Source organism: Hibiscus syriacus, unplaced genomic scaffold (genome assembly GCF_006381635.1).
Source record: "Hibiscus syriacus cultivar Baekdansim isolate YM2019G1 unplaced genomic scaffold, ASM638163v2 tig00002226_pilon, whole genome shotgun sequence".
NCBI classification, from domain to species: domain Eukaryota; kingdom Viridiplantae; phylum Streptophyta; class Magnoliopsida; order Malvales; family Malvaceae; genus Hibiscus; species Hibiscus syriacus.
Genome location: NW_024061916.1, coordinates 1 through 17,315, shown reverse-complemented (window position 1 = coordinate 17,315; position 17,315 = coordinate 1). Strand labels below are relative to the sequence as shown.

At 34.1% G+C, this 17,315-nt stretch overlaps 2 pseudogenes; both read left to right on the top strand.

Annotated features, from left to right (window-relative positions):
- The first annotated feature begins 9,259 nt into the window (after positions 1-9,259).
- LOC120138401 lies at positions 9,260-10,924 on the top strand (annotated as a pseudogene).
- A 445-nt stretch (positions 10,925-11,369) lies between these two features.
- Positions 11,370-13,259, top strand: LOC120138410 (annotated as a pseudogene).
- The last annotated feature ends 4,056 nt before the right edge of the window (positions 13,260-17,315 follow it).

The window sequence follows — 17,315 nt, the reverse complement described above, 5'->3', positions numbered from 1 at the left end:
CCTGAAATATGGCCCTCTCTCTAAATGAGTCCCCAAACTTTTTGAACAGTCCAATTCATCCCAAATTCATCCAAATATGTAATTAGTTTCAACCATATAATAATATAACTTGGCCTACCAATTTTATTAACAAGTGACGTGATTGGTATATATGTATGGTTTGGTATGAAATCGGAATGTTCAAAAAGTTTAGGGACTAATTTAGAAAGAGGGACATAGTTTAAGGATGAAATTGAAATGATAAAAAGTTTGAGGTCTGATTTAGAATGATAGTCATAATTTACGGATAAAATTGGAATATTTAAAAGTTTAGGGATCAATTTAAAATAAGTATCATACTTTGAGGATATATGATGTAATTAACTATATATATATATATATATATATATATATATATTAACAAAATAAAAAAAAATTCTACTTGTCGACCGTGGATTGCACCGTTAAAGTAATTTATAAAACAATAAATTATAAAATACTAAATGTATAATTATAAATTACTTAAAAATTTAAATGTAATTTAATTAAAATAAAATATTTATAAAACATTAGTTTTTATAATCTTATTTTAATTATAATTAGATGAAATATTAATTTGAAAATTTTATGAAATCTAATTTTTTCATAGTTTTGAAGCTCCTGTCGCCGTCGTCGATATAATATTTCACCGACAATTTAGTCTTTGTCGTTAGCCGATGGTGAAAGATGATACCGACGACGGCGACGCGACATCAACGACGGAAGCTTCAAAGCTATGAAAATAAATTAAGTTTATAAAATTTTCAAATTAATAATTGATCTAATTATAATTAAAATAATATTATAAAAACTAATGTTTTATAAATATTATATTTTAATTAAATTATATTTAATTTATAACTAATTTATAATTATACGTTTAATACTTTTTAACGTTCTATAAATTAATTTAATGATATCCATCGTTAACAATATTTATTCGTACTTATTGAGTGTGACAGATTATCCTAAAATGATTAAATAACATATCGGAAAGGATGGTTTTATGATAAAGACAAAAAGAAAGTAGAAAAAGAGTTCACGGTTTAAGAAACGCAAAGAAGTTTTGCTTTAGATAATGAAATGTAAAAAGTCAACCATTGATCTGGTCAAGCCACATCATTCCAGGTCAACTCAAAGCTGATAAGATTTTTCAAGGCCATAACCGATACTGGAAGTTCTCGAATCATACTGTCAACCGAAATATGAAAATAAAATCACTGCTTCCAAAAAACATCTAATTTTTAACTTTCAAATTCTTTCCTCATCATGTCCCACGTTTGATATCTAATGTAGGAGTATAAACGAATCGAGTCGACTTTGAGTATTCCTGAGCTCTACTCGACTCAAAAATTCTGAAATGGAGCTCGACTCGATTCAAAAACTCGCGAGCTTAAAATTTTCAAACTCGACTCGAACTCGAAATCCAGAACTGAAGCTCGTGACCAGCTCGAAAAGGTTCGAAATGAAAAAAACTTTAAACTTAACTCGGTTAAAGCCTCAAACTCGAACTTAAACTAAACCTTAAATACATGAAAATCTTATTGCATTTAAAAAAAAACAATACGTAAATACTAATATTATTAATAATCTATTTAAAAAAATAAAATTTTAATATATTATATTTTCGAGCTGCTCACGAGCTTTTCGAGTCGAATATCAAGTAGTTCGTTTCAGTTCGTTAAGAATTCGAGTCGAGCTCGAGTCGAGTCTATTTGGTCCGAGTATTTATTGAGCCTTGATCGAGTCGATCTCGAGTAGCTCGCGATCTGTCTCGTCTCATTTACAACCCTAATCTAATGTAATATTTTTTAAAATCTTTTACTTTTTAAATATATGATAGATTTGTAAAATATGAAAACACATTTCTAAAACATAGGAATTTTTTTTTGAAAACGTTGATACTTAAAAGTTAATGGACGAAAGAACTCATCAAACGATTTTAATTGTTAAAGAGATTATTATCTTTTTTAAAAATCTCAGATTCAAGTATATATATTTGTAAGGTATTTGTACATTATCAATAATTAAATAAATAAATAAATATTATTTTATGATACCTCTAAATTATTTTTAAAAAAATTACTGAACAACGGTAAGAGTAGTGAAAGTTTTACGTAGGCCTAACAAATTATTGTGAAATGGAATTTTGTTGAATCTATCATTGGTCCTTTCGGTAATAATATTTCTATAAGAATTGTGCCTTATTTGCCTCATGAACCCATTTCCTTGTTCTATTTGCTTTTCTCTTATATATTTTCGGCTCCTTGTTCGTCTATGGTGCCTATGGCTGCAAATCATTATCATCTCAAGAAAGGTCCAATTTTTAAAAGTATAACATAATTTTTTTTTGTCGTTTCACTATTCCTCAAGACTTTATCCTGACTAATTCGGATTGACATATATCGCACACTTGATTTTGGTGGATGAGTTTGTCAATTGTAACACCCCCAACCCATATACGACCCGGATACGAATATGAGGTGTCACATTGACTTTTTAAAGCACATACATTTATAAAAACCATAGTAAATTTAAAACTTTTATTAACATAAAACTATATTTATATTACCAAGTTCAAAACATTACACCTCGATCAGGCGTACATACTATATGACTCTATTTACATGCCAACACATATATTACATAAGCGGACATAATGTATAAGGTGCTTCTGATCTGATCTTCAAATGATGATATGCTGCTCTGCTACTCCTAAGACCGGTCTTCTTGCTTTTTTGTACCTACGTGTAAATCACTTACACGCTAAGTCATCGACTTAGTGAGGCATAAATTTATAATGATAATGTATTTCTTATGAGTATGAACATGTAGCATACTATTCATATAAAATCCTCACTATCATTTATGATTCCATTTCACTCCTATGATTTATTATAACTAAAACTAATACGATAATCTACAATGCAATACACATATTTTTCACATTATTTATAGGCCCATGTATATATTGAGAACTTAAGGTATTCGAGTGCATAGAGGTTGTACATCTAATGTCGCCAAAACTCGTATAAGTTCCACTGAGTGGCATATGAGATTTGTTCCGAAGGACCTGTGATATGTCCCGAATGACCTATGAGTTGTCTCGAAGGACCTATGAAACCCTCAACTCTTGGCATGCCAACTATACCTATAGCTCTCACATTACATAACATGGGCATTAATATTATTTTTCATATAACCATATGCTTATATCATTTCCCTTGTAATCACATATATCTTTTCTTCTATCACATTTCCCATGTGCATGTAACCATTAATCTCATATCATGTAACATAATTATTTCAGTACCTTCACATGAATCATATAACATGTATCGAATCATATGTCAACATATATGACTTATGCATGTTTAATAAAGACTATAATGTATGCATGTTCATAATGACTATGCTATAATTATTAATCATAGGAATAGACTTATCACAAGTCATAATTCCTTTTAACTACATCTATAGTATGCACTCACCTTAGTATTGTTGCTTTGAATTGATCCTAATCCTTCGATTGTTCCGGAACGAGATTACGTTTAGTATCTACATAATCATACATGGATCCAAATCAGAATTCTAATTGATATCCTCTAATCTATCACTTCTTAGACCAAAAGAAAGTTTATTTTCATCCTTTTAATTACTGTAGGTATCAGTACCCTATACTAGGTATCGATGCCCTAGTTGCATTCTGTAAATTTCACTCAAAGATGGTATCGATACCTTCCTTAAGGTATCGATAACCTTGGGTATCGATATGTTCTTCAGGGTATCGGTACCCTTTGAATTCCTTCTTAAATTTTACTTTGGAGTATCGGTACCTGTTGAATGGGTACCGATACCCCTAGCCCATAATCACATTTTCAGCACGAAAATTACTTCATTTTTAGCTCAACCCTTTATGTTTCACCTCCTTTAATATTCCTAACTTTCATACACGTACTTACACTCATTACTATTCAATACTTACTTCTTTAAACTCAAAATCATATCCTTTATATGGCATTAAAAAATTATACCACATTTCCTACTTGTTCTGAATTTAATTCTAACACTTCATATATTTGTTGAACTATGTTTTGATATAACAATTTAAGGCAAAATGTTTTTGGACTTGAATTGAATTTGAAAAATGTTTTTGGATTTGAATTGAATTTATTCAAAGTTTTCAAAAGGTTTCAAAAATAATTCAAAGTCCATTAAATTCGGATTTGAGCAAAAATGCTAAAGGGTGTCAAAGTGCATCCATGCATCCCTGCAATGCATCCATGCATCCATGCAGTGCATCCATGCATTTGCACTAATGCATCGATGCATCAGGCAATGCATCCATGCATCCAAACATCGAATGCAATTAGTCATCGATGCATCCTGCCATGCATCCATGCATCAAGGCTGCAACGGCTAGTAACAGCTAGTTTATTTGAATTTAATGAAGGGGTATCGATGCACCTTGATCATGCATCGATGCATCATGTTATGGGCAGCCTTTTTGAGTAGAAAAATCATCCACAAACGACTCCAAAATATCCCCAACGGCTATATACAATATCAAACACATTCCAAGCTATAAATACAAGCTGAGGACACTTGAAGAAGCAAGAGAACAACTATCCAAGCAATCAAACACAAGAGAAGAGTTTTTCATTCTTATTTCATCTTTCTCTTGTAAATATTTTGTTCTTGAGAGCTCAATCTTGTAAACACCTACCTTAGAGAGGTTTTCTTGTTTACTTATTTTATCCTTTTGTAAAGGGGAAAGGTTCTAGCTTAGCCCGTGTAAAAGCTAGGGAAAGGTTCTAGTTTAACCCGTGAAAAACTAGGGAGTTGTAAGGTTATCTCTTTTCCTCAAAAGAAAGAACCACTATAAATCGTTGTGCAATTCTTTATCTTTCAATCTCCTTACTCCCTAAACAAAAACCGTTCCGACCCCTTTTTGCAAATCGTTTCGGTTGTCGATTCGAGCGTCCAAAAATCCCAACAATTGGCATCAGAGCCTAACTCGTTAAGAAGGTTTAACCACCTTGAGACGGTCCTAGAAGATGCTCTACCAATTCCCGACACAACCGAGAAGATGGCTTCCATCTCTGGCTCGTTCCACATGGAAGACTCCCTACCAACGGACAAGCCTCCATACTTCAATGGAGTCAACTATAGTCATTGGAAGAAATTAATGAAGGTATTCATCCAATCCAATGATCTTGATGCATGGGAGATAATCGAGAACGGCTACTCTTCTCCAAAGAAAAAGGAGAAGAAGAAGAGTGACAAAGAACGGAAGAAAGCTCAACTTAATGCCAAGGCCATGCACATGCTGTTTTGTGCATTTGGTCATGAAATCTATGAAGGGGTTTCTTCATGTTCAAGTGCCAAGGAGCTTTGGAATAAGCTTGAGGAAATCCATGGAAACAAGAAAGAAAACCAACAAAGGTGGTGTCTCTAATGGCTTGTGAAGAGCCCGAGGTATCTTCTAACTCAAATGAATTTAATTCATATACGTTTGATGAGTTACAAGATGCTTTTAATAGGTTATATTCGGAGTTTGAGACCATGAACTCCAAATATAAGAAAATGATTTCAAAATTTAAAATCGAAAACGATTTTCTTTTGAAAACAAAAATAGATTTTGAAAGCCAAAATGAAATTTTGAAAAAGGATTTAGAGCTTTCAAAAATAAAAACTGAAAGTTTTGAAAAAGAAAATCTTGATTTAAAAGTTAAGCTTGAATGCTTAACAAAAGAAAAAGAAATCATTTTAAATAATTCATTTAGTTCAATAATGACAATATGCTCACATTGTCATTATCATGGTCATAAGGAACATATTTGTCCTTTGAAGAAAGGAAATCGTTTTAAAATTAGACAAGTATGGGTTCCGAAAGGAACAAGGGCATTGAACCTAACGTCCAAGGATCCAAAGCAATTTGGATACCACAATCAAAATAAATGTCTCTTGTAGGTGTGTGGAGCAATAGTGATGAAAGTGATGATATTCAAGATGCTCTAGCCACACATGAAAAAGGAATGGGTAACCTCTAAACTTAATGCTTTTAATTTTGGTTATTTGGTTGCTCATTTGATTTTAAGAATGCATGAGTTTTGGTTTTAAATGATTATGCATCATTGTTTTAATCTCATGTATGTTGAAAAGATTATTATGATGAACATTTTAAAGTTATATTAATTTTTGAGAATTTTTAGTTCATCATAATGAATTTTGGTCAAAATTGGTTTTAAATACAAATGATATCTCTCTAACAATTGATATCAAATTTCAAAATACTTTGATTTTATAAATTTTAATTTTTGGCCTAAATTTGAATGTTTATGCATGTGGTATAAATGAAAATGATATCTCTCTAGCAATTGATATCAAATTTTTCAAAATGCATAACATTTTTGGAAAACTTTATGCAAATGCACTTAATTTTAACAATTGGTATTAATATCAAATTTTAATAATTGGTATTGCATAAAGTATTTTAGACTTGGATATATTGAATTTCATATGCCTCTAACATGATTGTTATTCTTTGTAGAAATTCAATATTTTGTTTAAGTGTCATGAACTTAAAAGCTAAATTTTGTTTGGAATGCATTTATTGAGGGGGAGCTTTGATTTTTCAAATGATTTTTAAATGTCAAATTTACTACTTACTCTCCAAAGTTATTTTGAACTTCAAAGATTGAATTATTTTTTATATAACAAAAAGGGGGAGAAGTTTGGTTTGAAAAATTCAATTTCTTAATGAAAAAGGGGGAGCTTAACATTTTCATATATTTTCCAACAATTGGTAACAATTGATATCTTTTTCATTAAACAATTTATTAAGGGGGAGTTTTGCCAAAAACAATTTTTCAAATGTTTTGTTATATCATAAAGGGGGAGATTGTTGAACTATGTTTTGATATAACAATTTAAGGCAAAATGTTTTTGGACTTGAATTGAATTTGAAAAATGTTTTTGGATTTGAATTGAATTTATTCAAAGTTTTCAAAAGGTTTCAAAAATAATTCAAAGTCCATTAAATTCGGATTTGAGCAAAAATGCTAAAGGGTGTCAAAGTGCATCCATGCATCCCTGCAATGCATCCATGCATCCCTACAGTGCATCCATGCATCTGCACTAATGCATCGATGCATCAGGCAATGCATCCATGCATCCAAACATCGAATGTAATTAGTGCATCGATGCATCCTGCCATGCATCCATGCATCAAGGCTGCAACGGCTAGTAACGGCTAGTTTATTTGAATTTAATGAAGGGGTATCGATGCACCTTGATCATGCATCGATGCATCATGTTATGGGCAGCCTTTTTGAGTAGAAAAATCATCCACAAACGACTCCAAAATATCCCCAACGGCTATATACAATATCAAACACATTCCAAGCTATAAATACAAGCTGAGGACACTTGAAGAAGCAAGAGAACAACTATCCAAGCAATCAAACACAAGAGAAGAGTTTTTCATTCTTATTTCATCTTTCTCTTGTAAATATTTTGTTCTTGAGAGCTCAATCTTGTAAACACCTACCTTAGAGAGGTTTTCTTGTTTACTTATTTTACCCTTTTGTAAAGGGGAAAGGTTCTAGCTTAGCCCGTATAATAGCTAGGGAAAGGTTCTAGTTTAACCCGTGAAAAACTAGGGAGTTGTAAGGTTATCTCTTTGTCCTCAAAAGAAAGAACAAATTAGTGAATTTGTTGGAAAATCCTTAGTGAGGAGCTAAGGTAGTGGATGTAGACTTTGGTTGAGAAAGTCGAACCACTATAAATCGTTGTGCAATTCTTTATCTTTCAATCTCCTTACTCCCTAAACAAAAACCGTTCCGACCCCTCTTTGCAAATCGTTTCGGTTGTCGATTCGAGCGTCCGAAAATCCCAACATCTTTTAATTCCACTAATGACAAGTCAAATTTAGATTTGAAATCTAATTAATACTTTCCTATCAAGATTTCACTTTTCCACTTCCTTTCTTTAATCATTCCTATACCCCTCATCTTGTTGTTTTAAAATAAATTAAGCTTTCCTTAAGCTTAGTTATCGTCTAATGATCATAAATCAACCTTATATTCATCAAGAAATTAACTAACAAGAGATCTCGCCTTTAGCTTGGCTTTCACGTATGAAGAAGATGAAGAAGAGGAGAACTCTGGAAACTTGTCTTTGGTTTCCTTCACTTCCACGTGGGTTAATTTAATACCCTAACCCAAAAATTATCTTACCATCAAATGACCTTTGTAGCCTTTCATTCTTCCTTCTTTACAATTTAATCCTACACAACATTCCTCATATAAGTTCTTGAACTATTTAATTATTCTACTTTAGTCACTAAATTCTAAAATTTAACAATTTGATCACTAACCCGATATTGAGGATGTTACATCAATGGCGTTTTTCTGCATACATAAAGTCTCATACTTGAGACCTATTTAAACAATCAAACTACGTATTACTTGAATCAACCCCATCAATAAAAATAAAAAGTATTAAACATTATATTTTCATTCATAAGATTCAAACTCCAAATCCTATTTAAAAGATATTAAAACGTTGTAACCACGTACAATTTAATCACTTATATGAACAAGTCAAAAAAATATAAAATTATAATAAAAGGTTTTACTCGTAACTTATTTAAAAATTTATAATATATAGTTTATTTAGAATGGTTGACTCTGATTTTAAAGAGTATGGTATAAGAAAAATATAATATTAATGTATTAAACATTATTCATATAAGTTGTGTTTAAATGTCACAAAGTAATTACAAGAAAACATAATTATGACCCATTTATATGGTAGTTTTTTTTATTATTAGTTAAAGTGATTATAAGATAGTATTTGTTTATAAAAAAATTTAATCGTTGATAATGTATATACATTCGCAGACACAATTATTTCAAACTACATTTAGAAAACAATATTCTCTCCGACCACTAAAATATTTAATATGTTTATATGTGTAGTTTATTTACTTTAGAGACTCACTAATTATGATATAATGTAAATGTGTGTAACTACATAAAATTTAATTATTCGTTGATACTCTTAAAGACATTTGAAGAATAAAATAAAATAATTATAAAATATTTTATTTGTAAGTTATTCATTTAAAAACTCAAGAGTTATGGTTGTATATATTTTCATATTAACATATTTTCTAGTAATCTTAACCACCTTGATCCAATAGAAAGAGGCAAAGAAGGAACCAAAAAGGAAGAGAATGGGAACGAGGGAGAGAGATCTGGAGATGCTAATCCCTGTAGCGTCAATCTGTGAAGATGAAGCCTCCGAATCCTCCACCCCTCCCGCTATTCCCACCGCCTCCCATGGCCGAGAGGTGCCTTTCTTCTTTCTTTTGGCGTCTATTCATTCTCATATTGGGTTTCTAGAGGGACATGATGTGCAACCACTAGAGATGAAAATTTAGTTTATATATGAAAAGGTTACATGAGACAATAGGAGCTTTAGGTTAAAATTGCATTCTGACAGGTTTGGGGTTCCAATGCCATCATTTTACGAAAATTACAGACATTGTTTGAACCATCAGTTAGGTTTGAAATTTGAACAGAAAATATAGACAACAACGTTACCCACTTGTGATTTATCATGTTTAAGATAGAATATATCAGACAGTAAAAAATTCATAGAGCTTCTTGTTTGTGACTATAGTTCTGGTTTTGTTTTGCATTTTGGCATAGGCTTTTTTAAAAGTCATCCGCAGCTGGGTTTGGAAAAAGTTTATGACAGGATGGTAACTCCCTTTCATCTTCAACCTTTCCTCCAATTTTTTTTTCATGGCATTTAAACTGTTCATTTCAGTGACTAAAACATATGTTTTGTTGGTGTCCATTGTTTTGAAATTGTTTGAATTGTTTTTGTGATGAAATGGGATATTACTTTGCAGTGTCATCCTTTTTCCACTAGCTATTACATTCTATGTTACTTGGGGTTTAATTCACCTCGTTGATGGTTTCTTCTCCCAGTCTTTGATCATCTAGGCATTAATATTTCGGTAAGCTGAATTGTATTCCTTAATTTCTTGATCATCTTTTAGCTCTTCCTAAAACATAACCTGGAATCAATATTCCATTCAAATTAAACATTTGCTGCTTTGAATGAATTGAGAAAACATGGTGCAGGTCTGGGATTTGCTACATCCATCACATTCACCTTTTAGTAGTATTTTCATGTCGTCTTGGTTAGGAGCGTCAGTTCTTACTCTCAGCGAATTGTTCATTAAGAAGATGCCTCTCGTGAGCTATATTTATAGTGCCTCAAAGCAAATAAGTACTGCGATTTCACCAGGTAAGTCTTCAGTCTTCCCATATATGAACCTTTAATGTCTGCAGTTTCCAAAACTAACTCGAACGTGGCACAAAAAATTCGAAAAACCGATTTCGCAGATCAGAATTCTAATGCTTTCAAAGAAGTCGCGATCATTCGGCATCCCGGTAAGGGACAATATATGTTCGGTTTCATCACTTCTACAGTTGTTCTTCAGAAGGGTGTAGGTGAAGAAGAACTCTGTGTGTTTATGTTCCTACAAACCATCTGTATCTTGGTGATATCTTTCTCATTAGTTCAAGAGATATTTTGAGGCCTAATATATCCGTTCAAGAAGGGATCGGTATGAAACTCGAACTCGAAACTTGAAACTCGAAAAGCAAATCATCCCATTATCATCCAACTTTTTTTCTGCAGAAATGTGATCTCCGGGGGTATGTCTGTGCCTAAACTATTCACCACAGTTGATGCATCAGGCATTTCAACAAGAACAATCAATTTTAAGGATCCATACGAGAATGGAAGACTAATAATTAAAGCTCATTTCCTGTCCGTTATTGTATACATGCTGGACTGGACGAACCATACACAGTTCATTTAAGAAATCAATAATCTTTGAGAACGAAAGGGAAGGGTTATAACTTATAAGATAACTCCGTTGATAAAACTTCATTAGTTGTATTCGTTAAAATATACAAATATTGTGAATTACTTTATTAAATAAAATGTAATATATTTGATATTTTATTATTAAAAATATTTAAATTAAATATTAATAAAAAAATTCTTCAATAATATTTTTCTTAACAAATACTTGAATTAGTATAGATGTGTATTTATACTACTTTTTTCAAAATTTTAATTTAACAAATTACATAATACTCTAAATCATACTACTTTGGCCCATGAGTATTCAATATTTTCATTGGCGATGATGCCCACTGGGAGCCCAAGAAAGAACGGAGGCGTTAAGTAGTCAAATTCCCGTGAAATTAATAAATAAAGTAAATAAACAGATGAAAATCTCGACTTTTCCGCCACCTTGTCCTGTCGTGTCCGATCCTTGCATCTTCCGACGAAATGAATGCGTCTTTGGAAAGAAGATACACAAATTGCAAGAGCACTGCAGCCGATTCTTCCGCCTCCAACGCCGGCGATGTCAAACTACGCGCCTCCATGACTGACGCCAGGATCGTCAATGGTCCCAGCTTGACTGGTTTGACTTTTGCAGTTAAAAAACCCGGCTTCTACCGTTACGTCCCCAAAAGGCGAGCTTTACTTGAAAAGATCTTCCTTTAACAACTCTTTTGAACAAATCATTGATTTAATTAACCAATTGAGCTTTTCGCATTCTTTCTTTGCGGTGGGATTTTGGGTTTCAGTTAAGGAACACATTTAGGCTTGCGAAGAAACCGTTTGAGCTAACTTACAGTCGCAAGAGAGGGGACAACGGACGGTATACGACGGGGCACTGGTGTTCGATTCTGGTAGCAAGGTGTCGGCTTTCTACATGCTTGGTACGAGGAACTGTAAGCTCAAGTATAGTTACTTGCATGGAGGTGTTACAACATTGGAGCCTTGCTATGATTGGGAAAGAATGTGTGGGATTTCGCAATTTCCAGGAGATTATACGACAATGTCTTTAAGGCGACTTATCAGACGTGGTGCAGAATTTGGCTTTGGAGTGGTTGAGAAATCGTGTTTAATGGGACTTTAAGGTAACTAAAACTAACTTAGATCATTTTCTTTCATCTTTTTTATTGAACTTTTTAGTCACTATGGCCTTGAAGTCTGCAATTTAAGTCTTGATCGTAGGGAATAATACTGCATTTACCCCATTTTATTACAATATAGAGAGAGGTTCTTTTTCAGCAAAGAAGTTGGTGACAGTGAACTGTATGTTATTCGGACTTAGGTCTGAGTGTTATACCCTGTCTGGTTCGGATATGCTCAATTTTCTTTTCCAACATTCCTGTGTATATGTGAAATCTTAGAGGATCATATGGTGATATCCATGTTCCTATATGTGCTGGACACATATACTTTACGAAAAATGAAGAGTCAGAGCAACATAGGTTCAAGATGAGAGCAACAATGAAAACTGAAGTAATATGAAGCTAGGAAGTGTGACATTTTCTATAAGAGACAACATGGCTGCCTGGTGGGGTTCCGAGGAAGATAATTAGTTAGCTGATGTTTCATTACATCCCGGAATGTTTTCTAGTGTTTGAGAAGGATGTAGAATGTGGTCACTGCAACAACTCACTGCCGGAATGTTGCCTCAGACGTTAAGAGCTTGAAGCAAAGCTAGGCAGCCTAGGCTTTCAATTCCTTGATTGTTTTGCTCATGTCTTTCTCAAATTCATGCTTCGTTTCTATCTGCTTAAGGCAAGGGTTCTATTCAATGATCGAGTCATTTGGAGTACTTAAAAACTGAAGGTGCCTCTCATTATTTCCAACTGATTAACAATGATATCAAAAGTGAAGCTAGGTCATGTTGCTTTTATGGAAGCGGAACTAGTGATTTGTTGGGAGGCCTACAAATGCCAATGCGATCTTTATACGGAATCACTTGAATAACTATTTTTCTCAGACCAAGGAGATGGAAGATGGTTCAGTGTACTCTGCAAAGACTGGATGTATTTTAGAGAGGAACATCCATTTTTTGTGATTTATGAGGTGCTTTCTTGAAATGGTGACTTCCTAGTTAGCGATCTAACTAACAACTTTTCATAAATTACTTGAGTCCTCGTCTGAGATTATTTCTAACCATGATCGATTTTGCATTCCAGATTTCAGCATCTGTCGACCTGGCTGAAAAATCAGGACCCGAAATTATTGCCGAGACTACTTGGGAGCTGGAAATGTGATTTGTTGTAATCTTATCTATTTGCATGTTTGAATCGTATAAAATTTGGAGAAACAGCTTACCACCCTTAAGCTGGGCTTTTTTACCCCACTGACACCGTTTATTTTTATTTTTACTTTTCTAACACCGTTCGACTAATATTTCCCAAAACTAGCACCCTTTCTGCTGAGTTGGCAAAGGCGCGTCCCCGGGGACGCGCTTTACCGTGTTTCGCTGAGTTGGATGCCACGTGTGAAAGGCGCGTCCCCGGGGACGCGCCTTTGCCATATCAGCAGACACGTGTGGAATGCGCATCCCGGGGACGCGCCTTCCATTAAATGTCATAAATGCCCCATCCGTTTTTCCTAACTACCCCTCCTCCTCCCCTATATAAACCCCCTCAACCCTCACTCATTCTTCACACCAAAATCATCTTCTCCTCTTATATAACTCAAATTCTCCAACTATTTGAGTTTTAAATTTGTTATTAGTGGTAAGAAATTTATTTTTATGTTAGTATTTTTTTAAATAGTTATTATTTTTTATATTAATATATTTATGTAAATATTATTTTTTTATTAAAATAATATTTATATAATTATATTTATTTAGAATTATTAATTTTTTGCTAATTATATTGTTTTGTCTACAGTTATAATGGAAAACGAAATGCTGTTGCGATTGGATATGATCATATCTCCAGACATTTTAGCGATATGGTAATTTTTTATAATTAATGTTTATATTTAAATTTATTTTATTTTAAAGTTATTATGAATTATATTAATTTTTACTTTTTATAATATATATTATTAGGATGCTGATCGTATTTTAGAAACTTTTATTAAAAATCCACGTATACCGACACCGGAACGTATTTTGCCATATTTGGCTTCTGCTGGGTTCGGGTATATTGCAACAATTATAGGCGGTTGCAAACTCGAACCTGTCCTAATTTCTGCACTGATTGAGAGGTGGAGGCCCGAGACACACACTTTTTCACCTTCCATGTGGAGAGGCAACAATTACATTGGAGGATGTCTCTATGCATCTGGGGCTTCCCGTCGACGGAAATATGATGTGTGTATGGGGGATGGTGATTGGCAATCAATGTGCATTGATTATCTTGGAGCTGCTTCGCCAGAGTTTAATGGAGGTAGAATAGCTTTATCTTGGTTGAAAGCTAATTTTTGAGGTTTTAAATGAAATGCTTAAGAGGATCAAGCAAAGGCATGTGCTCGGGATATATTCTACGAATAATTGGAGGAATATTGATGCCGACAAATCTCGCAACCAGGTGCATTGTATGTGGTTGCGGCATCTGATCGATTTTGATGAAGCTGGAAGATATAGTTGGGGTGCTGCAGTTTTGGGCATTTCTCTTTAGAGAAAGTGTCGGGCGACGAATTATAAGAAAACTGCTATCGGTGGATGTCTCTGCTTACAATCATGGGCGTGGTTCCGCATGCCTTTCTTATGCCCGATCGTGAATGAACCATACGTATTCCCTTATTGTTGAGGTAATTTTCGAACTAAATTTTGATTTAATATTTCAATTAAATAGGGTGATATTTAGTTATATATTATATTTCATAGGTGGTCGATGAAAAGAAAGGACCATAAAAGTATACCTACTGTTTTAGAGGAAATTCGTTTACTTATTGATACGAAAGCTGGGTCTGAGGTATGTTTTAAATTTGTTTAATTATTAATATTTTAATTAAAATGTTAGATATAATTAGAATATTTATTTATTTGAATTGTATTTATATTTCAGTTTCAGTGGATACCTTATGCGAGCGATGAAGTGAAAGCTTGCATCCCACCCCACCTTAGAGGGTCATTAGAGGTATGGATATCGGTTATACCTCTTATGTTATGCTATATTGAGTGGCATCCAGTTGATCGCGTGCTCCGTCAGTATGGTTGTACGCAATATATTCCTGGAGCTCCTAGAAATTTAGACGACGTGCATAACATAGATAGACGGGGAAAGAAGATGTTAACTGGGTGGTGAGACACAGGATTGGATTGCTCTTTGGGAGAACCGATACACTGTTGGCCCCTCGACAATATTACGCTGAAACTGGTCATATGGTTACGGATAACTATATGGACTGGTTTAATGAAAATGGGAAGCCGTTTCTACTTTCGGCGGAAGCACGAGGGGTTAACATTCCTAGGCGCGAGAAAGACGTTAACCGTCTCAATATCATCGTCCCCCGACGCGTGGACGGAGAGAAGGCGCTACCGGTTCTGCATCAGTCCCACCACAACATCCTTATTCGTCGATGCCGCAGGGGTACATGCCCAGCCCTCCACTTCATATGCCAAGCCCACCAGTTTTATGCCATCTCCGCAGGGTTACATTCCGAGCCCGCAGGGTTACATTCCTAGCCCGCCAGGTTACATGCCTAGCCCGCCAGGTACATGCCTAGCCCGCAGGGTTTATACCATATGGAGGTGCATATACGACTATGTTTAATGATCCAGCATATGCTTCATATGCATCTTATTTGGCTGGTGGTGCTTCTCCGCAGACACCTCAATCTTCATCTGGATCACATACATCGATGCCAATGTTTCCACAGTTTCCACAGTTCCCGGGGAGCGGTGGGATTGTTACTAGCACTCCTCCAGGGTCGTTATTTTATACAGGCCCTTCAGCCCCTTCAGCGTCATCTGCACCAAATGAAGAAAATGCTGCTGATGATGATAGTGAAGATGAGGAGACTGAAGAACAAGTTCCACGAAGAAATCCTCCACGAAATAGGCAACCGCCATGTGGAATCATTCGAGACGACGACATCGGTGATCCAGTTATATTTAATGTTATTTAAATAATTAAATTTCAGAATTTTATATAATTTGGTTATGTTATTTAAATGTTTCATGGTTGTTACATACATATTTTTTTATGTTATTTTTATTCACATTTAACATTAAATGTTTGATAAATGTTTTTAAATACAAATTATATTATTCGAAATTTAAAATAAAAATAAAATAATATTATTCAAATTTAAATTTAAAATATAAATTATAGTATTCGAAATTTAACATTAAATTTCAACTTAATATTCCAATTGTATTCGAAATTAAAAGTTATATTCCAATTATAGTTCACAATACTTAAATTGAAATTAAAGGACTCCATACATATGATTTATCATTAACATATATATTAAAACGTATACATTAAAATCAACTTATGTTGAGTTCATCGATCGACGGAATCAACCAAGAAGGGGGTGAATTGACAATTTATTCAATGTACATTTCAATGCTCATTCCATACAATTTCAATGTCACAATCAACTTATCACTTCACATTTATTCAATTATCAATAACATTTTATTAATTCAAACTTCACATAACGTTTAATTTAAGTTATTCTTAACTTGTTGAACATTCAAAAGAAGTTAAATTTAAGTTATTCCCCGAGGGACATGAGTGACATAATAGGGCAATGATAATATTCTCTGACGAAATAATGGAAGGCGCGCCCCCAGGAACGCGCCTTCACGTGAATAGTGAAATAATAGGTACTGATATATCTAGTGTCCCCGAGGGACATGAATGACATAATAGGGCAATGATAATATTCTCTGACGAAATAATGGAAGGCGCGCCCCCGGGAACGCGCCTTCACGTGAATAGTGAAATAATAGGTACTGATATATCTAGTGTCCCGAGGGACATGAATGACATAAGGGCAATGTAATATTCTGACGAAATAATGGAAGGCGCGCCCCCGAGAACGCGCCTTCACGTGAATAGTGAAATAATAGGTACTGATATATTAGTGTCCCCGAGGGACATGAGTGACATAATAGGGCAATGATAATATTCTCTGACGAAATAATGGAAGGCGCGCCCCCGGGAACGCGCCTTCACGTGAATAGTGAAAAATAGGTACTGATATATCTAGTGTCCCCGAGGGACAGAATGACATAATAGGGCAATGATAAATTCTCTGACGAAATAATGGAAGGCGCGCCCCCGGGAACGCGCCTTCACGTGAATAGTGAAATAATAGGTACTGATATATCTAGGTCCCCGAGGACATGAGTGACATAATAGGGCAATGATAATATTCTCTGACGAATAATGGAAGGCGCGCCCCCGGGAACGCGCCTTCAC